General features: G+C 40.7%; 1 long non-coding RNA gene across 9 annotated transcripts in view; it reads left to right on the top strand.

Annotated features, from left to right (window-relative positions):
• Positions 1-27,914, top strand: part of LOC109633705 (uncharacterized) — a 158,284-nt gene that overhangs the window by 99,624 nt on the left and 30,746 nt on the right. For 3 of the 9 annotated variants that reach the window (XR_011240922.1, XR_011240916.1, XR_011240918.1), the window contains exon 5: positions 19,594-19,684. This is a non-coding gene — a long non-coding RNA (uncharacterized lncRNA). Of the gene's footprint in view, positions 1-19,590; positions 19,689-27,914 lie in introns of all 9 variants that reach the window. The other 6 variants (XR_011240924.1, XR_011240919.1, XR_011240920.1 and 3 more) reach the window with 3 other exon arrangements.

Below are 27,914 nucleotides of genomic sequence, written 5' to 3'. Positions count from 1 at the left end.
ATATGTGATGGTGCCTGTTCAAACTCTTTTGACTCGTCAGTCATCACCAACTATAAATGATAATATTAAACAGTAGAAGAACCGGATGCATGCCGGAATTACATGCATGACATAACCATGTTAATCTCTCTTTACATTGTATTCTGTTTGATATCCGTAGTGAGGCATTTTTCGATTTTTCCTCTGGGCCTCCTGCTCATCTGGAGCTCCAGCCTTTGATTACTTCTTTGTTTTTCATTACGATACTGCTTGTACTCTCTTGCTTTCCTCCAGGTACACTACCCAGCCATGATCAGCTGTAGAACAAGTGCTATGCACAGGGGCTCAAATGTCTGGGAAAATATAGAACAATGTCTCTTTGGAAGGTGTAGCACAAAAAACTGTCTATTGCATTATTTATTCTGCTTTCATAATTTTGTTTTGTGCTTCAAATAATGTTTTGTACTCTGTTAGGATGACCAGCCTTTCTTTGTGCACACTGAAATGGCAAAACCTCCCACAGGGCATTTATAACCGTCCGCCATATATACTGCAATGTTTCACAAAAAAAAAAAATCACCAAGCATATTCTTAAAATGATTTATAGCAATTTATTTGACATGGTCTGCTGCAATTGGTTTGTCATATTGAAATATGTATATTTTATTAATGAATGTCATTGAGCCTATTATTAAATTATTAATTTCAATTGTATAAGACACATGTAAGCATACGTTTAATTAGATAATTGTGTAATTAATACTGCATTAGTGTGTTAATGGTACAATTGCCTTCAAAGACAGGAGGACTCTGCCTATAGGGACTCTATTGTTAATACAGATGGAACGAAAAGCAAATTATACCATTTTCACTTAAAATTTGTATTTAAGAAAATTTTGTCTCGTATAAACTTGTCATGTTTGACTGAAGGGTAACTTCATACTATGTTTTCCACCTCATTGAAATTGACTCCCAATGGGAAAGGTGTGTGTTTCTCTGTCTGTAGTGCACATTTCAAACACTGAACCTTTTCTCTCACACACACACACACACACGCACAAAGCTTTCTGACAGGCCCTCAATTTTCACTTTTTTTCAAAACGCGATGAAAAAAATTTTGGTGTTTAAAACATTTATGACTGATTAGCAGAGAACTTATCCGTTTTAAAGCCTTTCATGTATAAATCATGTGTGTTTTGATTTGAAGGGGCTGCTTCTGCGTTATTGATGAGGTGCTCGACTCTAATCAATTAGTAATTGGAGCACAGCTTTTAAATAATGTATTTATTAGGCCTTGTGATGTGTTTAATGGCAGCCCCTTGCAGAGCAAATACGTCTCAAGTGCCCTAATGAGTCTTTTATGGGCCAGCCCGCGGAAAATGGCACATCTCTTTCTGTGACATTAGTGCGCAATATGGCTTGTTTACACAGAATCGGCAAGTCAGAAAACCAATGCACAGAAGTCCTTACAAATTGTTATCGGGGTTATTATGCTCTTCTCCATGCGCCCCATGAAAAGGCCTTGCATTCATGTTTTGTTTTGTCTCATCAACTTGTTTTCTCTGTGCTGACAGTCTCTGTCGCTGATAACTTGTGTGGTCTTCAAACCCGCCTGTTAGTAACCTCATGTAATAATCAGCAGCGTTTATTGCCAGAAAGAAAACAGCAACCAGTACAAAAGAGTCCTACTAAACTTTAACAGTTTAATAGTGTCGCGATCTATTATTGTTCTGCATGTAAATGCTTAAAAACATTCCTCGTACTATGTAAATTTTCCTTGTGAGATAATTATCCTCCACATCACTAGTGAACCACCTGTGTGGAGGAAGCCCGCCACCTGCCTGAGGACAAACCCCTGGTGAAGGCCTGAGCTGTTTAGCCAAAGTCTATATCACCAGCCAGGTTATGCACACCATCCATCATCGTCAGCCTGACTGTGTTTGTGGTCTGTCAGCAGCGTGTGTGTGTGCGCGTGTGCACAGTGCACATGTACGCGTGCGTGTGGGAGAGCGGAGTATTGTGGGAGAGCCGTTGCTCTCCTGGCAGGGGTGGCTTTTAATTGGAACACCCAGTGAGTGGTATGAGTGCTGGTGTCACAGTGAAAACTCTACAGACAGGCCCACACTGGTTCACTCATATGGCGAGCTACTGTCTCCTGAGGGGCTGCAGATTATAAAGGCATTCACAACTTTAAATACCCATGCAACACATTCCCTGACTGACTGACTGACTGTGTGTGTGTGCGTGTGCGTGTGTGTGTGTGTCATATATGTCTGTATTTATGTACCTACCTCTGCGTGTTCTGTCTTTCTTCCTTAAGGATCTGTCAAGTATTTGCTCGTTGCCCACACTGATATGACAAGTAGACTGTTAAAACATTCGTGTTTTTTCTGTTTTGACTTGAGATTACAATCAGCATGCAGAGGGGTGACAGTAGACACATTGGCTACTGAGTATGTGTGTGTGAGTTGTGTCAATAATGCATGTATATGAATATGTTTACCACAACAAATCACTTGGCTGTTGCTCTGGGGTTTTAGCCTGACTTAGTGTGTGTGTGTGTGTGTGTGTGTGTGTGTGTGTGTGTGTGTGTGTGTGTGATTCCATGGTTATGCAGAAATATCGCTTATCAAATGTGATCCGCCCCCTCGTCTCTGTCTCTGTCCTTGTCCTCGTCCAAATAGTTCGTCTTTCCACATCCCCCTCTGTTAATACTTTCAGCTGTGCACTTCTGAGTCATATTTATCCACCATTATTACAATTCCCTCGCAGTAAGTCTGTTACTTTATTCTGTTTTTCTTCTGGTGTTTCTGTCTCATTTGAATTCAACTTGCGCCGCACCCTCCCCACTCGCTTTCACACAATTTATATACACATGCAACCCTGCATGCATTCACAAACATACACACTCATGCATGCACGCCACACACACACTCGCATACACGCAGTCATACACAAGCTCAGCCCTCCCCCACAAGAGAAACCTAACATACACACACACACACTCAATGTTTCAGCAGGAGTGGTGCCTGACAGGAACAAGTGACAGCTCCCTAATTACCTCCTCACTGTAGACGCTGACGCTGCCTGAGACGCACTGCTCATTTTCCTCTTTCTCCTTCCTCCATCTTTCTCTTCTCTCCCACCCTTCTCTCTCTCTCTCTCTCTCTCTCTCTCTCTCTCTCTCTCTCTCTCTCTCTCTCTCTCTCTCTCTCTCACCCACCCACCCACCCTCCTATTCCCTTTCTTCCTACCCACCTCCTCTCCTATCTCCCATGTGGTGAATTATGCATGTCCAGGAACTCCCTATCTGCATTCACACCAGCCCTGCTGAGACCCACCACCTATATGTTCCCTTCATCTGTCCTTCTCTTTCCTCTTCCTACACATTTCCACTCACTTATCTTCTGCTCTGTGGAGAGTGACACTCCTATCTGATAACATAGTCATATAAATGGAGAATTTTTCAGCAAATAGTGGTCTGCGATCAATAAACACTCCTGAACATTGCATGTGGCTGTGATAAAGGGGAAATGCTAGAGGGCACCATGCTCAGAATTAGCACTTCGCATTGCAGGCCACTGGGACCGGTCTTTCTCAGAGGTGTCCAGGTCTGAGGGAGGCAGGGCCCGGGGAGGCAGCCTTGGATCTCCAGAGAATGATAACATTCACTCTGGAGTACCACCACACAACAGCAGTGCCTGCTCCCCACACTACACCTCTACCTCACTCTGGGTGTCAGCTCAAAGGCCCAGATTGCATTTCCAGTTGACGCTTGCTGGCCCCACAGGCATGTTTTGTTCTAATAGAAAATGGAACCCTTGCATTCCCCCCACCGTCCTCTCCCCCAGCGTGATTGTCCGCTGGGAGCCAGTGCACAAACACCAGTGCTATCTAATCATGAGACGGGGAATAGGAAGGAAAAGCTTGGATAAGGAGTAAGTTGGGGAGAGGAGGATAAGGGAAGAGTTTTAGAGACAGAGACAGTTGAAGTGGAAAGACAAGAGGAGGGAGAAGGAGTTATACAAAAGGGGAAAAAAAGACAGAGTGTGAGAGAGCAGAAAAGGAGAGAAACAATGCTGAGGGAGAAGAGGAGGCAAGGTAGTACATAGAGGGAATGGAGAGAAAGAACTCAGAGAGGGGTGGAGCAGAGGAGAGCTGGGTGCATGTAGGCAGCTGATAGAGTGTCACTGACAGGCGTCACTCAGGGGAGAGAGTTTCCAGGGCGCTGGTTGGATGAGCCACTGTGAACATTGTGATTCCTCCTCTGCACAGCGCTGCACACAAGCTTCACTCACCATATTGTTATGAACCAGTGATGGACTGTCACTGTAATCTGGACTGGACTTCTGGATACTTTCACTCGACTAACAGTAAATTAACGTATTTGGTAAAATAGAAAATTTCTTTTTACTCCTTTTGCTTCGGTCATGTTATCATAGTAGCTGCAGAGTAAAGTAAAAAAATACATACATTTAAAGCATCAGAGGGGTGATACATGTACCCAGTGAATATACTCCAAGCACGGAATGCTAACTTGTGTATGTTTTAATAATGTGATTTCATGATATATCATGATATCATCTTTGTCATATGTTTATGGATGATTGGTTTATCTAATTAAGCTGTAGGCCGTGTCAGTAATCTTATTGCTTTCTAAAGCTAATGCATTACTTCAGAATGACATCATGATGTTATCCTGCCATATGATCATGGATTATTTTTAGCTCTATACAGGCTGTAGGTCATGTCTATAGTCCAATAGGATGCAGAGATACCTTGAAAAAATTACTTCTTCTGACTTCTTTGTAACTTCTTCATGACGTCATCGGTTATATGATGAGTAACAATTTTCGAATCAATCAAAGCTTTACATGTTGTCTCTAGTTTTCTTTTGGTGAAAATCCATCACTGTATTTTTCAGTAATTTTTAATTTAATACCAATAATATAGAAATAGTATTGAAATAATATTTAAACAACAAAGTGTATTATGCAGCTGAGTATTTTCTGTTTGGACGGACATCTTTGGGTGAATTCCTTTATAAATTATTGTGGGATGATAACATAGATTATACTTGTAACCTGTTTCACCATTTTCCTTTATAAGCACCAGGTTTCTCCTGCCTTTGTCAGCTGTGAGAGGATTATATTACCATGACTGTGGATTATCATGTGGCAACACAACAGGTTTTTAAAGCACAAATGTAATATCATTGAACATGAGGCTAATAGATGTTTATGTTGTGTAAAGTGTGTCCTTTATTCGTGACATAGAGTGGAAATACTAATTTACTAAAGTAAAGTAAAGTCTAAGAGCAATTTTGTAGTTTTTAATTGCTTTTTAATAATCAAGAATGATTACTAAGTAGTTATTAGCTCTGCCAACACCTGTGTTCGTGCTGGCTCCGATGAATACTGTGAGTCATAAAGGTTGCTTTATAACTCCTACACTGCCACTGGAGCTTAATGTAAAACTGTTTTACAAGAACAACAAGGAGTCGGTCCAAATTGAACCAGCCAGCATTTTCCAAACAAACAACACGTCACTCCTTAGGAAATACGACTTCATTTTTAAATGTATAAAATATATTTTTCAAATAAGACTCAGGAGATCACAAGCAACTGAAACCTGTTTAAATTAATGTTATGGACAACATAAAAATCAAATGTATCCCCATGTAGAAATAAGTTACCCACCAGTGAGCAGAGCTGGGCCTCGAGAGGCAGAGCTGTGAAAACATGCAGACAATTTAGTGACGTTCAGTAGCGATGATAGCATCCTGACAAAAAGATAATAATAATAATAATAGTAATAATCATCATCATCAATGTTAAATCATGCATATTTTCCACATTATAGTTACAAAATTAAAAAAGGTAATTGTGCAAACATCCCTTACAAATAACATACACATTTGCCGAGTAGCACCACTGTATTGTCTTCCCCCATGAATTTGAAATAGTACAGCCTAATGATAGACCCACGCATTTAAAGTATTCCTCACTAATAGTGAAATTAATTGATTAAAACTGAAATACACAGCTTAATGCATGTATAGCAGTGTGTACTGCTTGCTTTAAGTTATTGCAATATTTTCAGCTTATAAAAATATATTTTACTTATATTTTAAAACCGAGGGTGAAGGAAGAACATTTACTTAGGAAAAGACTTCTATCTTTTGTTATTAATAGTGAAGTTTGCAATTACAAACCCAAGTGATTATATATGTTTAATTTAAGTTTCAAAAACAAAAGTACTCACAAGAAAAACTCGCTGTAAGTATCATAATATTAGATATATTTTTATTGGATTTTTGTTCCTCAAATGCATTAATGGGTAATTTGCATTTTTGTTATAGGTGTTTGAAAGTTGAACTGAACGTTACAGTATTTATAATATTTATAAGCTCATCAAATGTTATGTATACAGAATCTTAATTTGCAGCCTATACTGGTGTAAAAAAGTGTTTAATATATTTAATGCTAAAACGCAGTTAAGTTGAAGTTAAGTTTTAGTATAAAAAGGGCATTTACACATTCCCTTAAATAAATACTTAACTAAATTGGCCAGTTTATTCTACCAAATATAAAAACATGTTTAAACTACACTCATGACAACATTTTATATTCATGAAAAACTGAGCTATCAACATTTTATTTGAGTGGCTGGAAAAAACATCTGGCCAATGCAAGCAGCTCTTAAAACCAATAATAAATCATCTCTGAGATCATTATGAATTAGTCTAGAAGTACCTGAATGACCAGCAGAGGGGCCACCACTCTGTGAGACACCGGCTCCTCAGTGTGGAGCAACGTCTGCTTCAAGATAGTAGAGCTCATTTCAGAGTTTGTGCTGAAGGGCCATTGAGGTCCTGGAGAATGACTGTTCCTCTGCGAGCGAGAGGAGAAGGAGAGAGGAGGGGAGGGTCAAGAAGAAGCAAGCCGAGTGGCTGTAATGGCTTTTCAGGGTAAATTAAGAAGCAGGGAGCTGTTTGGGTCTGCCTTCGTGGAGTGGTGACCCTTATTCACTCAGGTCATCAATGCCTCCTCTCCACCTCACACTCGTCACAATAGTTTCTTCTCCCAATCAGCTTCAGAACACCGTTTATCTGACTGCCACTGCCCATGATTTATTACCCCAGTCCCTGCCACTGGGGCTGAGTGTCATCAGGCCTCTGCCACTCTGCACAGTCACTACAGGGCCCTGGTTTCTCACCCAGACCTCATGTCGGGCTCCGGCTCCCTGCAGTTGTCTAACCTGTTACAAGGTAATGCTGGGCAGATAGCAACACATAGAGCTAATGGTTAGTCAGAATCGCTCTGTGTCACCTTTCTTTGATTGTAACAGACACACTCACACACACAAACACACACACACACACACACACACACACACACACGGTCTGCACCTAAAGTTCATGTCTTTGTTACCATGTTTACGTTTAATCTGCCTAGTTTTGGTTTCAGATGGTAAGTTAGGGAGCACACTAAAGACTTTTGCATGACACGTGTGTCCTGTCGTCCTCAGCTCTGTGGACTGCATCTATGCTTACCTGGCGTTGATTGGTCTGTTGATGGCCGTGTGTCTAACAGTGGCGTGTTGTCAATTCAGATATTGTATTTACTGAATAAAGTGGATTAAGAAAAAGATGTCTTTCGGCTTGAATGGAGAAACTGAATGAACTTGTTTATTTCTTTAACACTGACATATCATATTTTGACTTTCAGCATCACAAAGGTCAACACTAGTTGAACATCCTTACTGTAGACACTCCTGTGAACCTGGGCAACCATATTTCTGGAGGGACCAGGAGGCTTCTTTTTCTTCCTCTACTTTTTTTTCCTCTCTACAATTGGTCCATAAATCTGAATTGTCCCCAAAAAATTTTTTTTTCAAACTTCATACTTATTTTGTTGCAATGGACCGGACCATGGTCCAAGGCACCCTTCACACTTTTATCGTGGTTCGGACTAAATAAAGTAGGTGTGAAAGTGCCATGAAAGATAAGCTTTGCAGATTTAAACCACACCTGTACCCAGAGGCTGAATGGTGTTTCTTCTCAAGTAGTGAAGGACACGCCGAAATCTATTAGTTTCACTCTGAAGGCCTCACACAGGTGGTTTGCCAGCATTTCAGTCTCTGACTTCAGGTCCAAGTGAACAACACTGATGTCCTTCAGGGTGTGGAAGTCTCTCAGACACTGCAGAGACAACTGACACAGACAGATATACCTTACCAGTGTACAGCACAGGAAATACAGTATAGTACTTCCACTATTGTTGATGAATGGATCAAAGCCACATAGTCCTACCTGATGTGTTATTATCGGATCTCACTGGGAAGGTAGCTTCCAGTGTCAGTCTGTGAGCAATTGAAAAAAACTCCTGTCCAGCATTTCCAGAATGAGACAGGTTTGTGCTCTGTGTTCAAGCTTCTCAAAGAAGTGAAGCATGTTCTTCTTGCCAGAGTCCAGAACTCTCACTGCCTCAAGCCATTTGGTATGTGGAGAAAATAGACATAGTATCAGCAGTTCATTTAAAAAACGAAATTTAAGAAAGACCTTGGAAATAATTCATCAAAAAAACAAATTAAATCAACCCTTTCTCTCTAAGATATCCTCAATCTTATGCATCTTAAAATCACACCCTTGGCAACTTTGCCAAAGCATCCGTCTCCTGGTGATGTCCTGAATGAAGCAGAGACTTGAGCTGCTCACAGTATGTTGCATCTTTATTTCTTCTTTTCATCTGTAACTGCAGACTGAGAGGCAGCGCACGCAGCGCGAACGTGTGAAGGTTACAACACAGAGTCAGCAGGGGTCATTCAGTCCACACAGCCTGTACAAATGTTGCTGAAGCATTCATTATGCTAACGTAGATAATCATTCTACGACCACATGAAGAGGAATATTATGTGAGACGCTGAATATGGCATTATGTTCATTTCAGTGCAGTGGCAGACACACAAACACAAACACACACACACACACACACACACACACACACACACACACACACACACACACACACACACACAGCAATCAATCTGTCATTAGTCTCTGCAGCTTGTTTAGAAAACTGTGGGGGTATGTACTGAGGCAGGTCCTGCTGAGGTATGTTTAGTCTGTTTGGACACTCGCTCCCTCTTTCTTGTGGTTGGTCTTACAAACGGGTCACAGTCGTGTTGTTCATTAATTTTCCAAGCTGTGCATCAACATGGGTAATAACCAGACACATAAACACACTGGTTGTGCCTCCTCCCCAGATTCTCATTCATGATTATTTATTTTCTGATTAAAACCTCCTCAGGATCATGTTCAAATGCTGTGTACAGTATTTACTTATTTATTTACACTGGGGTGTGATATATTATAAGAATAGAATAGATTATAAGGTGAAAGGTGACACCCTCCTCTGGATCAACAGCATTGCCTCCTCCTGATTGTAAATGAAATGAGGTTTGATCCAGACGGACGTTTTGAAGTTGCAATCGCTTGTGTTAATGTTCTGCACCGTTCATATCTGCAGTTCAACCTTTTTATTGTGCCAGAACAAATTCTGCTGTGATGCCTGAAATTGCAGCATGAGAAAATTACAGTGCAAGGGGGGAAAAAATTGAGTGAGGACTTAAGCACGGGTGAAGAAGCGTTACGCTGTTGCTAATTACTGCCTCATTAGCAGCAGTGCTTAGCCATGTGGACAATAGCAGCAGAACAGCTGATAAAAACACATGCAGAGGCTACAGTTGAAAGAACAGTGCTGCGTTTTATGTCTTCATCGGCTCACTATACATTTTAGTGCGGGGACGTCCAAAGCACTGGGGATGAAGTTGGTAATTAGAGCAGCCAGTATGGTGTGATGACAGTTTTTTGGTGCTCTAGATGCTGCAGCAGTTGCAGCGGTGGATCAGTGCGCTCTGCTGTTGAAAATGCCAAAACGGAACCGCAGCCTATTACACACCTTCATCTCCACACCTACACCTTCTGCCTCTACCCTTTCCTCCCTCCCCAACCCCCAGGCCTCCAGATGTTGCTGTCACCCCTGTTCTGCGGAGGCGCCGCAATGTGGAACTGCCTGAAGTGATGACAATAAACACCTCCGCCATAACCTGGGCCTCAGCATTTGCATATTTCCCTGCTTTAATTTGAGGGGGAAGTATGCAAATGTATGCAAAATGAAATCCATCTCCTAATGACATGAGACGATTAAACAATTTTTATGCTTAAATATTCTGTTTAATGAAATCAAACGGGCCCACGCGCCGCAACAAATTTGCAGAGGCACGGGCAAAATTAGAGGATATCACAAAAAAGGAGAGCTGGGGAGGGAGGGGAGGGAAGGGAGGAGGAAATGCCTGTGGTTGGTGTGCATGACAGCTTTTTAAAGTGTCCCTCACAAGAAAAAAAATCAGTAAGCTCCTGAATTTAAATAATATTTCTCTAACAATTATAAAAACTGTCAGTTCCCCCTTTTCATACACCCACTGTCTCAAATGAAAGAACAGTGGGTGATAAAGTGCACCTCTAAAATGTTCTAAAATCATATCTATAACTATAATTATGTATTTTTAAGGTATTCCAAAAAAGTCTCAATGTTGTCCTGCAGATTGTGTCGACCTTGAAGGTGCATTAACTTAACTTTTACTCTTTACTGTTTTGAAAGTTATTTGTGTAGCTCCCCTTCCACTGAAAACATGAACATAAGACACTATTTTGGTTATGGGCAGTTATTTCCATCAAACACGTCAAAATGCTGTCAAAATACCTTCAAAATTAAAGAAAACTAAATCCCAAAATTACAAAATGAGACTACTACATACAGAGTATTCTTATAGAGGATAATGATCACCAAACTCAACAGACAGTATTGCTTACATAATAAGAAGTCAAATTCATGTAGCCGGCACATTTACTCAGAGTAAATGAAAGTGTGTCAAGCAGCTATCACGTTAATATCATTCAGCATGATTACACATTATCCTTGTAACTTGACTTGAATGAGATAGACACCTCCAAACTTTTCAGATCTCCAGATAAGCTGAATCTCCTCCACTTCAACAGGTGCCCTGCCCCAAGTGACGAATGCAGACCTCACATTTACATGGCAATGATTAGTTCTGCAGTAGAAATATTGAAAAATTCCCTTTTCTCACAATTATATTTATATTTTCTAAGAGAAAATATGTTTTAACTAAAACGTAAATTATCTTTCTTAATAACCTTTTTAACTCAAAGTGTATTTAATGAACTCAAACTGTATAAGTGACTCCGATGGCAGCTACAATTTCTCTCTTCACCTTTGCTCAGGAAATTGTGCTACTTCTGTTAATACGCAGCTCAACAAACAGGAAAATAAAATCATTTCCTTGTCCAAGTCAGCGCCTGAAGACACGATCACCCAGGAACAGAATACATAACGAAGGAGACAGCACTGTGATTAAATAGAGAGAGAGAGGAATATGTGACTGCTTAATTGTGGCTTTGCAGGGAGCTGGTGACTAATGGCCTTTCCATGGAGCTGTTCAAGCCATGAGCTGCACATTAATATAAAGGGGGTTATTATTATGTTTTAGCTTCAGACCTGATTAATCACGTGGATTTACTTCCAGCTCAACACCTCATATAGGGAGCTGTGCTGCTGTTAGGCAGACATCAAGCTCATGATGTAGGTGCTCGCACCTTCTTTGAAATGCAAATGTTGGACAAGATGCACTGTACGTGGTTAAAGCAGTTTAGACTGTCAGATGGAAGTGATTCCCAAAGGTAGAGGGCCCAAAGCTATAATCATGTCTGTGAAACAGAAAACAAGGCCTGTGCTGGGTTTGACCTCTTATTTGAAGCATGTGTGGTATTCAGAGATCATAATTGGAGCAGGAGGGGTAATAGGAGAGATGATGGTGGTGTCCAGGAAAACTGGACTGGTTGACATGCATGCGGGAGCTGGTTGGCTAGGCTCTGGTTAGCCTCTGCACGGCCGAAGAGCAGCAGAGGCCTCGGTTGGACCCCAAGGCTGTGAGGGATTTCTTCAGCCTGATGCTTTGTTGCCTCCTAATCCTGTTGGCTTATATATTATCCCTGCCTTCCCTCCGACAGCAGGCTAATAGAGGAAAGGAGCCGCAGCTCTCCGCATAGCACGCTTCTCTCTCCCTGCAGTGCTGTGTGTGTGTGTGTGTGTGTGTGTGTGTGTGTGTGTGTGTGTGTGTGTGTGTGTGTGTGCGTGCGCGCAAACTGTTGATTACAGCTAGTACAGATGTTAAAGTGGACATAGACTGAGAGAGAGAGAGAGAGAGAGAGAGAGAGAGTGAAACACACAGACATGTGCACGTACACACACACACGTGGTTAAGTGGAGTGTTGGAGGGGTGGAGAGAAGCTGGGGTTGTTGTAGCGCATCGATTGATTTCAGGCTCCTCCGACAAAATCCTCTGCTCTTATACCTCAGAGCTCCAGATGATACACTGTGAGGAGAGGGGGCAGAGTGGGGCTGAGGGGCGTAGTATGTGTGTATAGCTGTGTGTGCATGCGTGTGGTAAACTGTGTTGCTAGGTTAGCCGCCTGTGCATGGAATGCCAACACGGGTCTGTTAATGTGTGTCCCCCTCATGTTTGTGTATATGTTCTGTACATCTGGATACACGTGTTAATGTTAGAGATTTGAGTTTGGGTGCGAGGGGACCAGGAGGAGGTGGGGATCTGGATTATTAACCCTTAACATGGAGTTTGATGTGGTTTGCTAAAATTATGGCGAGGAGGGAGGGGGGGATTTATGTGATCCCCATAATCCCACGGGCCTTGATGCTCCAAATCCATTGTCATGCTTCACTTTTACAGAGGGAAATTTCCATGACTTCAGCTCTGCTCTTAGATTGCACTTTGCACGACCACAATCACACACACATAGCTGTCATCCATTCAACATTCCTGTCTGAATACCCCGGCATCACATTTCACAGGGTCGGACTTTGATGTTATTACCCTCCTTTATTAGTGGTTCATGCGCTTATATCAGTGGGGTGATTATATTCACTGCCCAGTGCGCTAAATGGAGTAGTGAGCGAATGAATGGGAAAATAAAAAACCCTAGTAATGAGACTTTTTTTTTTTTACATAAAACTAAGCAGGTGATTATATGTCGATTAAGTGGAGGGACACGTTTTTAAAAGTAGTTTTACATTGACATTTATCTCCACATAATGAAAATACATATTTTTGTATATATCTGGATATAAAAGTGTATATATTTATATCTATAGATAGTAACCGTCTTTAATAGATATCAGATTGAATTTGCCATGTATCTATACATGAAAAGGAGTGATCTTTTCTCTACAAGAATAAAATTGATTTGTTAAAATTAAATCAGTTAGTAGATTTATCAGACCCCTATAGATTTGAAAAATAATTCTATGACCAGCATCTGGATAATATGCTTCTCTTAACAGTTCTATTAGACGTGTATTTCCCCTGGGTTTACATTCTTTTACCTACATATTGACATAATGTTGCACTTGTAAATATTGATAAAAGTCATGTTTCTTCTAAGTGTTTACCTTTAGGCATTTGAAAACTGAGCCGCGTTCCTTCTTTATCTACGCTGCATAGAACTCAGTTATATGCACATCATTTAAGAATTTTTAATGATTGTGAATTATGATCTTTGATGATTAAGATTGTCTGTGTGGGGATGGAAGGTATTTTCTCTTTAAATCTTCCATTGAGCACTATATATGATGGGTACTCCAGCAATTATTTTATCTGTGCTGCAAAATGATCATCTCTAACAGAAGGTTAACTTCAAGGTTTTGAAAAAAAACGTATACACTTGCACTTTAAATGATGTAACATCTAAACAAATTGTTAATTTTAAAGGGATAAAACCTTCAGCCAAGGCTAATGAAAATATGTGTGTTCCATCCACCTTTTTTGGGATAAATGCAGTAAATATAAATAAAATAGAAGACAATCTATCTTACATTATGTGTTTCTTGATCGTGATACACAACTATCTGTTTTAGATTTTGTTAAGCTTACACTTTTTTAGGTTAACCAAAACTTCAGCTCCTCTTTTCTTTTTCTCCTTCAGCTTCACCTTAAAATATAATTTACGCTGGACTGCTGGCGGGTCATCCTGATCGAATTATATTGGTGTCTCATCCAAAAACCCAGCCATCTTTCCACAGACTCTGTCTTTTAGTTTTCAGTCGGAGGAATCTGTCTACTTTTGACTGTGGCCTGTCTTTCCTGGCCTCGGAGATTCTCGGGGCAAGTCCCACTGTGCCCTCTAGATGTCAAGCTCTGTAGCTGGGGGAGCTTCTAGTGAGTCCTTCAGTAACTTTCCCACAAGCTCCACCATAGTCAACCTCTACTTTTCCTTGGCATCATTATATATCCATAAATTCTCAGGAGTCACAATTTTCCTTGATCAAGTTGTTTCTTTTCTTATTGTATCATCTCTTTATTCATTTGCTTTGCACCAGTCTGATGTCTTGACAGCGATCGTAAGCCTTTTTTGATAAATGTCTCTGTCTTCTTTGCTTAACATTGGTAAGCTCATATTTAATATTGTTTAACTTGGCAAAAGTCCTGCATCTCCTTCAAAACATTTGTTAAACTTGTTTTCTGCATATTCTGTTTCTTTCCTTTTGTCCCATTCTTCCTCTTATTACCAGTTCGATATTATAAAAGAAATATTTGAATATGCACAAAATCAATTAATATCATTAAGGATGACTTTAAGGTGACCTTACCACAGAGGAGCAGCAGGTGTGCAAGTCGACATCAAATTGACGCTGAGGTGTGTGATTGAGAAATATTTTCCATTTGCTTCAGATATTTGAGCATTTAACGGTTTCTCATCTCATTTGCATGAACATATGCGTTCTGTCTTTGAAATGAATTTCTGAGAATGTGTCAGGAAGTTAATTAGCTCTGTGTGTCTGTATGTCATTGAGCGTGCATGTACATTTGTAATTGCATGTGTGTGTGCGTGAGTGTGTTTGCATGTCTCGCCCCCCCTCCAGCACAGAGAGAAGACAAAGTCACAATCATATTTGTCACAGTTGGGGGTAAATGTAACTTGCCAAGTCATTCTTATTGTTTTATTCTCTTCTGAGTAGAAGACTCTCGTGTCTTTCCACTCCTCGCCCTCTTTCTGCTCTCTTTTCCTGTGGCACATTTTCTCCATCAAACTTTCTCCATCCCCTCACCTCCCTCCCTCTCCCTCTCCCTCTCAAACTCCTTTTCCTTCTCCCTTCGCTGCGGGATGGTCATTTAATCCATCTAACCAGCTGGAAAGATAAATATTCTTTAGTAGAGTGTGAGGCCCTTGCCCCTCCACTCACACAGACCGGAGATGAGGGGAAAGTCTTCCTCTCTCCAGAGCTCAGATGCCCGAATGCCTTAATAAAGTCTTCCACTCACTCAGACACTGATGTGAAGATGGCTGCAGAGACTCCAATGCTTTCTCCTTGGATTTAGAAAGAGTTCAGTCTTCTTTGTTCAGTTGACTCAATTTGTGCTGTGGCTGTCATGTATGAAGTCATAAGGTTCTTTTAAACTAAAAGTATTTGCTTGGTGGTTTTGTGGTTTCAATGAAAAGGAAAATAAATATGAGAGAGGGGCTGTTTTTTTGGTCTAAAATCAGGTCCAAAGTCAGCACACTATCCTAAATGTCTATACAAAATGTCCATATGGATAAGAGTTACATGTTCTTATACAGACTAGTTCCTCCATCACTCCTATAGCGTGAACATTTTCCAGGCCGCATTTGGCTGATTATCCCTAAAGGAGGAACATGGATGGGTTCCTGAGGCTGACTCATGGTTTCTGTTTGGAGAGGTCCAGTCCAGAGCAGGCTGGCCCGACTGGATCCTGTGTTTACACAGCCTCTCAGGCCAGACTGGGAGGCCCTATTTTCACACCAGGGGCTTTCCAAAGAAAACCTCCTGCAGAGGCCCCTCGCCTAAGGTACACCACACTGAAAACCATACACACTGCCTCATGTTCCTGCTGTCGTGTTGCATGCTCCAGCAGCACACTCATTAGAATAATACAGAAACTCAGTATAGGACATTATGGCAGAAGAGCGCGGCATGGCATTCATATCCAACGAAAAAGTAATATTTTCCACTGCTCACATGGATAGTGAGCGTACGCGAGCAAATATTCTCTGTTTCTTATCTTCGCATTACTCACTGCAGGGGAATTTGGTTTCTCTGCGTGTGCTATTTGGTTGAGAGAGCTTTAAAAATTGGTATTCGGGAGGCGGCTAACTCTTCAGACAGCTTCACTGCTGGAATGAGTCAGCGTGACCCCCTTCGCCTGTTTAGGAGTGTCAGACCTCAGCTTCCTGGGAGATGTTCAGCACAGGGTCAACCCCGGAGGAAGGATGCTGCAGAGGCGCAGACGCAAGAGGCTGAACGAGTGGGTCACAGGGATCCAGAGACTGGGAAGCACTGTGGCATCTTTTATAGACAAAAAAACTAAATGCCAAAATACTGGTTCCACTTTTGCCAAGATAAGGTAACAGTCAGTCAGTGCACACATGAATAGAGATGGCTTATACATGCACACACACACTAGCTACTGTCACCTGAAAAAATATCACTCCAAAACTCCCTTTCAGAGTAAAAAAGCCTATGCATATATGTATTTAATAATTACATTCCATATATCTTCCAAAATCCCATTTCCATCAGTGGTAATTCTGCTGCACAGGAGTAATGGGTGTATTATACAGTTATGACAGGCCAAGCTCCCTCCCTATCCCCTCCCCATCATCTGGCACACACTCCCCAAACCCAGCTTCAGTCAGACTGCTGAACAATCAAAGTAAAAAATATGCAAAATGAGGGATTTTTCACTTTGAGTCTCTGGAATGACTGAGACAAAGACATGATCAGAGGAAGAGTAAAGAAAGAACTCACCTCTATAAACTGACAGTCTACAGGATTGTGGATCCCTGGTTTCAGTTTGAGAGGAACATACAAGTGTTGTTCCTGTATTCTTTACTTTTTCTGCACAAGTTTTGACACTACATGGGTCCTGCCTGGCTCTGAAGTTACAGGACCTGTTAAAAACACCACTCACATTCCCATGAACCTGGCTTTAAAGCATGATAGGCCCTGGTGAGCCTGTGGGGAGAAGGAATGAATAAATGAGCGTACAAATGACTGGGCCAGTGATTGAGTGAAGAAATTATTGAGCTGGTAAATGAACAAATGTTTGAGCGAGCGAGCGGGTGAGCGGCCGGGACATTGAGTATGTGTCTGACTGAGTAACCGAGCCAGTCTGAGAGCCACACACACTAGAGGCAATCCAAACAAACAGCTCTAAGTGCTGCAGTGTTCGCTGAGGGACCTGGGAAAAGCCCCATCAGCCCAATGAATGAGAGCATTCTGCCCCCTTGCAGCCTGTTATTAAAATCAATTAATGACGGGGAGGGAGGCCCCTGTAAAAGCTGACTTGTTGGGCTCTAGGGGTCTTTTGCGACACGTTGCCTTTCTGGATCACTTGTGCCATATGGAACCTCCCCTCTGGTGGCACATAATTCACTTTTATGAGGGCTTCATTGGCTAATGATGGAATAGTGCACGAGCACTGAGCATGGGAGTGTTCCTGTCCCCATAACTGTCACTCCCCCTGCTGTCATTGTCTCTGTCATTCTGCACTTTGCTGAGGCTCGACGGTTAGACGAGTGCACCTCTGACAAGCGCTGTGAAAGAAATGGGTAAAAAAGAAGCGTACACGTTCTTGTTTTTTTCCCCCCGCAACACATTACTGTTTGTTTTGGTGCAGCAGACAGAATGACAGAGAACATCCAGGCTTAGCATGACAAAATAAACTGAGTCAAACAGGATCATGTTGTGCAGCAACAAAGCTTTAGAATCTAAAGCATCTTTTACCTGCCTGTCTGCAACGCACAATACCTCTGTTTTTTACACAGATATGTCTTTTCAGTAGTCACTCACTGATATGAACAACCTACAGTGTCTCAGGCCTCATCCTGCATCACTGTTACTACTGTCCACACTATCGGAAAGTTCCGAAATGTAGTTGAAGTTCGGGGCTTTTAAGTTTTAGTTTGAAAAGTCCAAGGATGTGTTGTAGTGTGGATGACAGTCTACTTCCTTTTTACATTGGTACACACGTGTACGTGTACATGAATGGTCATGTGATATATGTTTTACTGCTGTGTTGTGTATGTATTTTTACTGATGCAGAGCTAAAAAAGAGATTGTTCTACTTTAAAAAAACAAAAATTAGTAATATGGATTTAGCCTCAAATAGTTTCTGAATCTTGGTCCAGCTTCAGGTCAGACAGGCCCAATTTACTCGGAGATTGGCCATTATAGAACGGCGGTGTTGCTCTGCTGGAGGATGGTGGCGGTCCATTTACCCAGAATCCCACAGGGCTAAGTAAACGGATCTTGATCCTCTTATGCTTGCACAGTAGTGGTCTGTGGAAATTGCTCTGTTTTGCCATTTCCTTCTGAAGCACTGAGTATGTTTTACAGTTTCTTTCCGCAAATCGAATGTGTTACCATCTGCTGGTCCCCGCTCAGTGGTGACGGTCACACCTCGGTCACAGACAAGTCAACAGACATGCTCACTGGGCAATTTCTCTGGGATTACTAACAAGGGGGGGGCCTTCTCCTGAGAGAGGAGTTTAGCTGACCCGTCAATTACTTTCTCCATGGTAGCACCTAACATGATAATAAGTATGAAAATGACTTGACAGTGTGATAATGACATGATAAGAAAGTGTAACATGAACCTGCCCCCTGTGCAGTAAACGTTTATCATGTCATAGAGGAGGAGCCAGGTCTGACAACAGATGCATTTAGTGTCTGTAGGTAAAAAATATGGGTATATGTCGGGTGCATGAACTGTCACATTTATGAATGGTTGGCATGAGCCTGATCAAGTGACTGTAATCAATACTTTAGCATGAGTTGTCCTTTTCAGTGGCAAACCTTTGCTATTTATTTTAGAGTGAAGGTCTTTACACACCTTTTGTATTTTGCATCTGTCAAAGGTGTTGTAGAGGATTGTTTGAGCACTCAGAGCCACCGTTGTTGTGTCTGTGTCATTTTGCTCATTCGGATCAATTGGATCACGTAAATTTGTTTTCTGCCTTTCAAACTGACATCCTGAAATAGACTTAAAATCGATCTGGATAATTTCTCAGCTCCTTGATCAGAAGATGAAACTCTCCTTGTTACTTGACGGATTCTCAGGATTTGATGGACCTTATGTTTTCTTTTTCAAGAAGAAATCATCCTCACTGCACGACTCCATTTTATCTACTACTGCACATTTTAGGAACAAATAGAATAATTAAACGCGTTGGACTCAGAGAGCAAGGTTTCTGTGTGTGACAATTTTTACTGGATGATGGGTAAAAAAAAAACATAAGGATTTTTTGATGTGCAAAGTGAATGTGTTTACTGATATTCATAGTACAGGAGGACATGTACATTACACTGTTCTGCCTCCACTACCTTCTATTCATTTCCCCTCTGCTCCAACACCTTGGGGCTCTTTGTGTGATGCTGGTGTTGATGTGTCAAAGCTCCACTAGAACACAATATTTCTTCCCCTTTAACCCAGCAGACACCTCCATCAGAGTGAAACCTCCCGTCTCCAGCCACCAGGAGCAGAGAAGAAAAGAGAGAGTCCCCCCCTTCTGCTAAAAGGACAGAAAGTAAGTAAGTGTACCACCCAGTAATTCAACCCCACCAAAGCTGAACAGGGTCACATCTAATGTCTCTCCCCTTCACTGTGTCTTTGTGTTTATTGGATGTGCAAATCTCTTTTTCACTCCCCTGTGTGAGGTTAAACCAGTGTTCGGATGTTTGGAGTTAGTAGTGATTGCAGGTGATTGGTCTATCCGTCTTTCCAAGCAGGGATCTCAAGCTCTGTCCAAATTAATTGGGATATTTAACAAAGAAAACTTTTACTCTGTGTTTGGGCCTCTCGTCCACACACCAATGTGGTTTTAAGTCTCTAAAACAGACGCCTTAAAAAACATTTCAAATATTTAAAAAAACTCATGTAATACAGAACATTTGAGAAAGGAAGATGTCACAGCTTACTTTGCACATGCCCAGTGTTGCTCTGTATTATTAGCATCGACAGAAAACAACAACAATGGTGACTTTGAGCATGCTCACAATGTTCTTCTCTGGTATACAAAGGATCGTTGACTTTACCTTATTTTTGTGTTCTTGTCTTGGTCTCGCAAGACGAAGGTCATGTGGATGGAGAATTGGAAATATCCATTATGTAAATATGTATTTTATGTAGACAAGGCCTCAGAGAACTCCGGATGATCAATATGAGCACAACTTTAAGATTAAGTATGGCTTTATTAATCTTTTTGCACAAAAAAAACCTTTTTTACTCCCATCACATTTTTGTCTGTCTGTTGTGATTTAGTGTATAAGGTAAAGAGAACTGTGTGTAAGTTTTTATCCTGTTTCATAACCCTGGAAGTGAGGGATTGCTTCGAGCGCTGCACCTCCTCGTCTCAGTACTGTATGAGAAGAAGCTCAGCCGGCTCATAATAATAAATGTTCTCCAAATATAAAGAGAACAGGAATAATTCTGCAGGGAGAACAGCCAGCCTGAAAAGAATCCGAAAACCTTTTAGTGGAACAGATGAACTTAAAAAGTGCAGTGGATGGAGAAAAACCCAGAGGTTTTATAATGCATATACAAGATTATATTTCTTGTGCAATGGATTATTAAGGTGAGAAAAAAGACCAATATTTAAGACCAGGAATTCCTGAAAGAGCTAAACATTAATTTAAAGACATGGGTATGCGCTGATCAAACCACAAAGGGCCACTTTGTCACCCCCATTCTGATTTGGCACTTAGGTTGAAAATGCTGCAGAATACTTCATCATCCATATGCCAAATTCACAATTTTTCATTTCTTGTTAATTCCCTTTCCAAAGCCTCCTTCTATTCCCTGCAACCCTCCTAATCTGGCTATAAAGGTCAGTTTAGCATAATGACATCATACAGACGAGCATGGGCAAACCCAGATTACTGAATCTGACTCTAATGTGGCTTTTCAGATGAAACAGCATTAAATGACATTAACGCCGCTGCATTCACTGGCAGCTTTAACAGAGATTGCTCAGGACTGGCCCTTCTTTGCCCTCTTTGTATTTTTAATGAGGTGACAGAGAGAGGCGAGATTGGAATGGGATGGTCTTACAACATGCTGAGCTGGGATCAGATACAGGCCTTCTATTTGTGTAATATTCCATCAGCTCTCTTATAGGGCTCGTGTTAACCTCTTCAGTGTGACTGACATTTTTAGAGCACAGGCACCACCACTGGCAGAACTCAAGGGGACTTTTAGAAAATTATTACAGTCGTCATTAGCATGATGAGATCACTTTTTTAAATGTTTCTTTGAGTTCAGCCTCAGATTAGGATTTACTCTCGGTTTTGGAGTTGAACAAACGGGTTTGTGATTATCACTGCAGTTCTCTAAACTAGAAGGCTATTTGCTCCAAATCTTAACAAATTCAACATCTGTTGGGGTGTTTATGCCCCGAAGCACATGATGCTGTTTTTGCCTCGAAGACAAAGTGGAAAACAACATATTTATTATTACCCCACTTCTGCAATTTTCCTTTTAAATTAAAAAAAAGAGAGAATGATAAATGTGCTGGAGAAAAGCAGAAAGCTGCAGAGCCTTAACGAGAGAAGTTGCCTGACTCCGGTGCAGAGTCTTTAACATTCATCTGTTTCTCAGCTGCTTCCAGAGAAATGTTTTTCTGCTCCATCTCTGTGGTAACGGCAACTTTCACAGGAAACACAAATAGTGGAGGGAAAGACGAGTGGAAAAGAAGAAGAATGACGACACGGAGGTCATGAATTATACAAAGGGTGTGAGAAGCTTTGCTACACTTAACATCTTTAAGGTCTGTATTAATTACTGTTATGAGGCACTGTAAATCACTATGGCTGAACAACACAGCCCTTCACTGACTCATGGCATGCTGGTTAGAAAACAACACACAGCATCGAACATCAACATAGAACAGTATGTGGCACACTTACCTTGAAGATTTAAGAAATACTTATATATTCACTCTGTTAATCCCATTTTAACATGACCCACCACAAAGTCACAACTAATTACTTCCCCTCATAAACACCTCACACCTTAGAATACAGAGATAGAGTGGGGAAATAACTAATAGGGATATTTTCCCTTTTTAAATAGCTTTTCACTTTTAGTTCAAGAGTGTTTAAATAGCTTTTCAATTCTCAAAGAGAGTCTCAAATTAAATTGGCACAATCAAAACAAACCAAAGTGTAAAACCTAATAAATGAAGTAAACAAAACTCAAATCATTTCTACTTTGATCAAAGTGTCCATCCTGACGTCTTTGTTTTGCTTGTTGCATTTTCAGTGAAACATAAATACAGACCACACTACTGCAAAATGTATTAATTAACATGGTTCATATTCATTAAAAGTAGTCTGGTGTTATTTGTGGTACTATACAAACATTTAAATACATTTGAATGAGTTTGGCTTAAATGTCATATACTGATCATAACACAATTATGACAAAGTAATGTAAAATTTTTATGTTGACAAAGAGTATGTGACTAAAATGTTTCACATCTACCAGTAATTAGAAATGTATGTCATAAGGAGAGATCACACCACAATCAATGGTTACACACTTTTAGGTTTTCACACATTTACAAATAGTGAAATTCACTTGAAGCACAACCCACAAAAACCTTTTTCAAATGACTTTCAGGAGACATAAATTTACAGCAAAGAGTATCACAATAAGGTTTTTTATTTATACCAGACATGTATCAAAATAAATGACTTTTATATCTATGTTAAGTGAATCATTAATTTTCATTTAACTCAAAACATTTGCTGTGTTCAGGGGCTTGTATTTTTTTCATCAAGGCAAAAAAAAAAACCCCAAACTTTTGATGTTGGGGCTACAGCCTTCTCACGAACAGAGAGAGCACATCAGGGCCAGAATGAGATAATGTTACCATCACATCATGGTGAGACTCCAAATTGAGCATCAATATGAGCCTCGTGTCTGATAGTCATCTGCCAACAGAAGGTGGTTTATGAGGAAAATATCAGAAATGAAGTGACTCCACAACTATGGTTTACTGGTAGAAATCGCTCCTTTCAAAATCAAAATATTTATGTCAAAATTTCAACAATCATGAAAAAACTCCTCATGGTTTCACTTGATACTTTCACTGCAGCTTATTGTTGCTCTCGTAAACATTTAATCTTTTCAGAAAAATCAAATATGTTTTTCTTCATAGCGCAATGGAAAAAAAAGAGAAAACGTTGACCACTGAGAATTTTCCGTGGCCATGGTGGTTGGAGTCCTGACCAGCAGTGGTCAATGTGGTGTTTAACTGTGGTGGCCAAAGGATACGGCCATGAGCAGAGTGTGCCCAGGCTTCATTTAGCTCCAGAGACCAGCATTAACATGTGAGCGTCCGCTTGATGCCTTTCATCTGTGTGAGTGATTCCCCTGACGTGTGTCAAACACTGGACATTTGACAAGTGCACTGTCAGCAGTCACGCCCAGAGAGCGAGGATCGTGTGAAGATCAAGTGCAACTCCGCTCTAGAATTTATGTTCCACTTTTTGTTATCATGGCACACAGATCAGTGAGCACTGTGGAGTCACATCCAGGTCAGTCAGTTAAGAGTTAATCCTGCAGAGAGCCATTAAATTCTAACAAAAACATTAGGTAGTAAAGGAAAACACACTGGGTGGTGCTCAACTTCTTTAAAGTGAAAAATGACGTCCATGACATTTTTTGTTTTTAGTGGTTTCTGGCAACAGCTTCAGTGACAAACATTCAAAGCTTGAGTGTTTGGCAGTGACTTCGCCAGAAATCATCTCGGAGTTATTGACATGCTTCGATGTCACTTATGTATTTTTACTCTTATGCAAAGCTACAAATAAATGAAAAAATATATGTTGTCCCTTCATGGTTACACAGCTTTGAGTACACTTGTGCATAATGTTTTGGCTGATGATGGATACGTGACTCCATACACTGACATAACGATCAGCCACTGAGTTGTTGATAAAATAAAAAATAAAAGTTAATCTGAGATTTCTGCTGCTACCAAGACTTGTTAGAACTGTTGTTCATAAAACCTTGGCTCTAACTTTGAACATGATTTCAACACCGGACCAAAATATAACTGAGAAATTTTTGTTTTTCTGCATATGTATGTGTACATGTGCAGAACATGGACAAAGACACAACCTGGCATCTTCTGTGTATTAAGGTATTATTGAAGGATTTTTGATGGAGGTCTTAAATACATAATTGGGCATGTTGTATGTAGTCATCTAAATCTTCTACTAGTGTGAAAATAATAATGATAAAAAGTTATATTATTATATGCTGTTTATACTGATCAGAAAAACTGATCACCAGTGCCACATCTGTTAAAAAGTCTGTGAGACCATTGCTGCAATTTGCTAGTTTCATATACATGCACATTAATATTGCACATTTCCAGGTAAATTCCGAGGATATTTAAGGTAGAACCCACGTCATGTAAACAGCATATTCAGTTTGGATATTCTGAATTTTGAATTCAGCATTTTCAAATTAACACATGTGGAATATGCTAATTGTATTCAGGTTTTAGGAGCGTTATTTAGACATGTATGGAGCTCATTCTGAATATCAAATCAAATCAAATTTTATTTGTATAGCCCAAATTCACAAAACACATTTTTCCTCAGAGGACTTTACAATCTGTACAGGAAGTGACACCATCTGTCCTTAGACCCTCAGTTCGGAAAAACTTGCCCATAAAAAAACCCTTTTAACAGGGAAAAGAAGGTGGAAGAAACCTCAGGGAGAGCCACAGAGGAGGGATCCCTCTCCCAGGACGGACAGACGTGCAATGGATGTCACGTGTACAGAACAAGGCAACAGAAACATATTGTACAGTTACAATGAAAGACAATGATTACAGTAGCAGTGGTTAGCAGTGGTGGTAATATATATATAGTGGTGGGTTATAACAATGCTACAATAATATACAAGTTAATATTAATGTCATAGAATCATGACTAATAATAATAACAAGAGTGGTGGATGTCAGTCAGGGCCATGGCAGTAGTGGCAACCACCTGGGAGCAGCCATGATCCATGAGACGAGAGAGCACAGACACTCCGGGAAATTTGTGTTTTAATGGCAGTTTGCGACACTCCGCCTCTTACATGTTTACGGTCTGCTCTGTATTACACACAAAACAGCTGGACAACAGTTTGTCAGGCTGGGGCCTGAGATGCATGTTGAAGAGAGAAGCTCACATTTCTGAATATTTCTGGATACCTACAAGTTTTGAGTTGGTAGTTTATTCAGTGTGATGGAAGGAAAGGGAATACAATAGAATTTATTACTTTAAAAACTTAAGTTCAAACAGTAACAGATCATGTTTTAAACAACGTGTACAACTTAACTTTTGTGTTGAAACCAAAGCTTCCTGTTTGTTTTTAATGAAGCAACCTACATTTTGAGTTCAGTTTATTTTAAAGTGTGCATGTGCTCAAACTTCTGACCACAAACCAAAACTCCTATATTGACAAAAAATGGGACAAGCTGCTCCGACTGTTAATCAGAGTAATTATTCATATAGTGCAACTTTCATTGTCATTAGCCATGTAAACTGAATTGTCTTCATGTGAATAAGAACAAAGAAGTTGAATATTTTGTCCATGTTAACATGTTTTATACAATGAGTGCACTGTCCATTCTCCCTGTGAAGTGCATATTCTGTATATGTTTGTAATATGTTGTTATTTGATTGCCGTGCTGCAAGTATAGCAACCCAAACAGAGGAATCACTGTCAAAGTGAGACAGAGCAGACATCCATGTGTGACATTAACACTAATTCACATACAATTAAAGCTTAAAGAAATATTTATCTTGCAGTTTTACATGTTTAATGCTTTTACACCCTTTAAATGTTTGTCAATCAATTCTTAACATCCAGTGCAGAGGAACTGAACAAGATAAAATACAATTTAAAGTAAAGTATAAAGAGGATTTACCCAGGTAATTTAGTGTCTTTGATTAAGATAGGATGAGATCAAATGTTTACTTTCAGATCCTCAAGAGTATAATTAATCTAAATATGAGCCTAAATCATCAACCCAAAGCACTAATTGGTCTTTGTTGTTCAATCTTGGTTTGCTGTTTCTATTTACACTATGGCATAAGGATTCCTTATCTCACTGAAGCCACTGAGGCATCAACAGGACTGCACCACAGCTGCAAAGCTAATTAATGTGATTTATGTTTGTTTGGTTACTTGCTAGCTTGCAAATTTTTGAGGAGAGCAAAAATCATCTGCAAGTCATTGTCTTTGGTAAATAAGAGAAATTGAACTTTTCAAGTGAGCCGAACACTGGCTCACTCCTTCGCCCGGTGGTCTACAAGCACACAACGCTTGCTTTTCTCTGCCTCGCACACTTATGTAAGCTCTGCTTAAGCCTCTGCAATAAGCCTGAGGGTTCTGAAGAGTTACCACGTTTAATGCAAAACCATAAGCTCAAGACTTTGTGAAATTCCATTTTGGCAAGGATCAAATTTCCTTCTAACTTGGATGACTATTTTATTGGTGTTTGAATAACTTTACAAGGAGAAACCACTTAGAAACTACTTCAAATTCTGCATTTGTTCATAGTAAAAGGGAACACGTATTACACCATACACTGTAAAAACAGCAGTGGCAGTACACTATATACACCATGAGAGCTACCACCATCTGAATGATTCAGGGGACCCACAGCTGGACAGAGGCCCTCGACAAAGCCAGGTATTTTTAGACATGTATTACATCATAGCTGCTTTTAAATTATTCTTAGGGGGTCCTGGAATTATTTGCAGCGCTCCTGGTTATTTATATTAGCCAGCAGCAAAAACCATGAAAGTCGAGCAATATGCTTAAGTGAACACAGTTGGTTCTTCCCTTTCTCATGCTCTTTTTTTTTTTTTTTTTTTTTTGTGTTGTCCGCCTCTGGGCCGCACTGTGCAGTCGGGGAGGCGGGGCTATTTAAGGCTGTGGAACTGCCATTTGGCTTGGGGGTCCACATGTGTGCCGGAGGTCCTCATTTTGATTCTAAATCGCCTTGACACCAAAACAAACAGACTCTCCTCATTGCACCAAACAGGCCTGAGAAATTACGGGCACAGGGAGGCAGATGCAATTACAGCAGCTAATTTGCGGTCATCAAAGCTAGCCCCGTTCCCAGTACCCCCAGCCACCCTTGATTTTAAATATTGGGGAGCACTGTGTGTGTCTGTGTGCGCCGGCAAGTGTGTGTTCAGAAGAGGTCTGAGATGTGGCTCAGGGACCAGTTCCTCCTCACAGCTGTAGGAAGGTCAGGCAGCACCAGGGCGATTAGCTTTGCTCATCACGTACAATTAGGGTTAGCGCTCTGCGAGGAGGCATCTGTTGCTAATTGAAGCAGAATAGATATCAAGGAGGTCCATGCTCCCCCCATGCTGAAAAAAACAAGCTCAACTGGAAGTAAATAGACTTTGGCTTGTGTGAAATTGGAACTGTGAACCACCTGCACATCGTACAAGATAATGTGCTTGATCAGTGGCTTTGTGTGCAACTGCTCAGAATTAGTTGGGTATTACACCGGCGATAATTGGTCAGGTAATTTTAAAATGAGCCCCGAATTGCTTCCAAAACATTACCAGTACACAAATCCACATCGAGACACGAAGAGGCAGACAAAGAAGCTGGAGTTAATAAGGAGAGAAGGGGGATGGGGTGTAGAGACAGGAGAGTGAGTGCGAGAGCGTCAGAGTTGCGCCAAAACTGGCCTGTGATGGCAATCTGATGCGACTGAACCGTGTGCCCAC

The sequence above is a fragment of the Paralichthys olivaceus genome, chromosome 4 (assembly GCF_024713975.1).
Source record: "Paralichthys olivaceus isolate ysfri-2021 chromosome 4, ASM2471397v2, whole genome shotgun sequence".
NCBI lineage: Eukaryota > Metazoa > Chordata > Actinopteri > Pleuronectiformes > Paralichthyidae > Paralichthys > Paralichthys olivaceus.
Note: the sequence above shows the minus strand (reverse complement) of the source record. Positions and strands in the feature narration are given on the sequence as shown.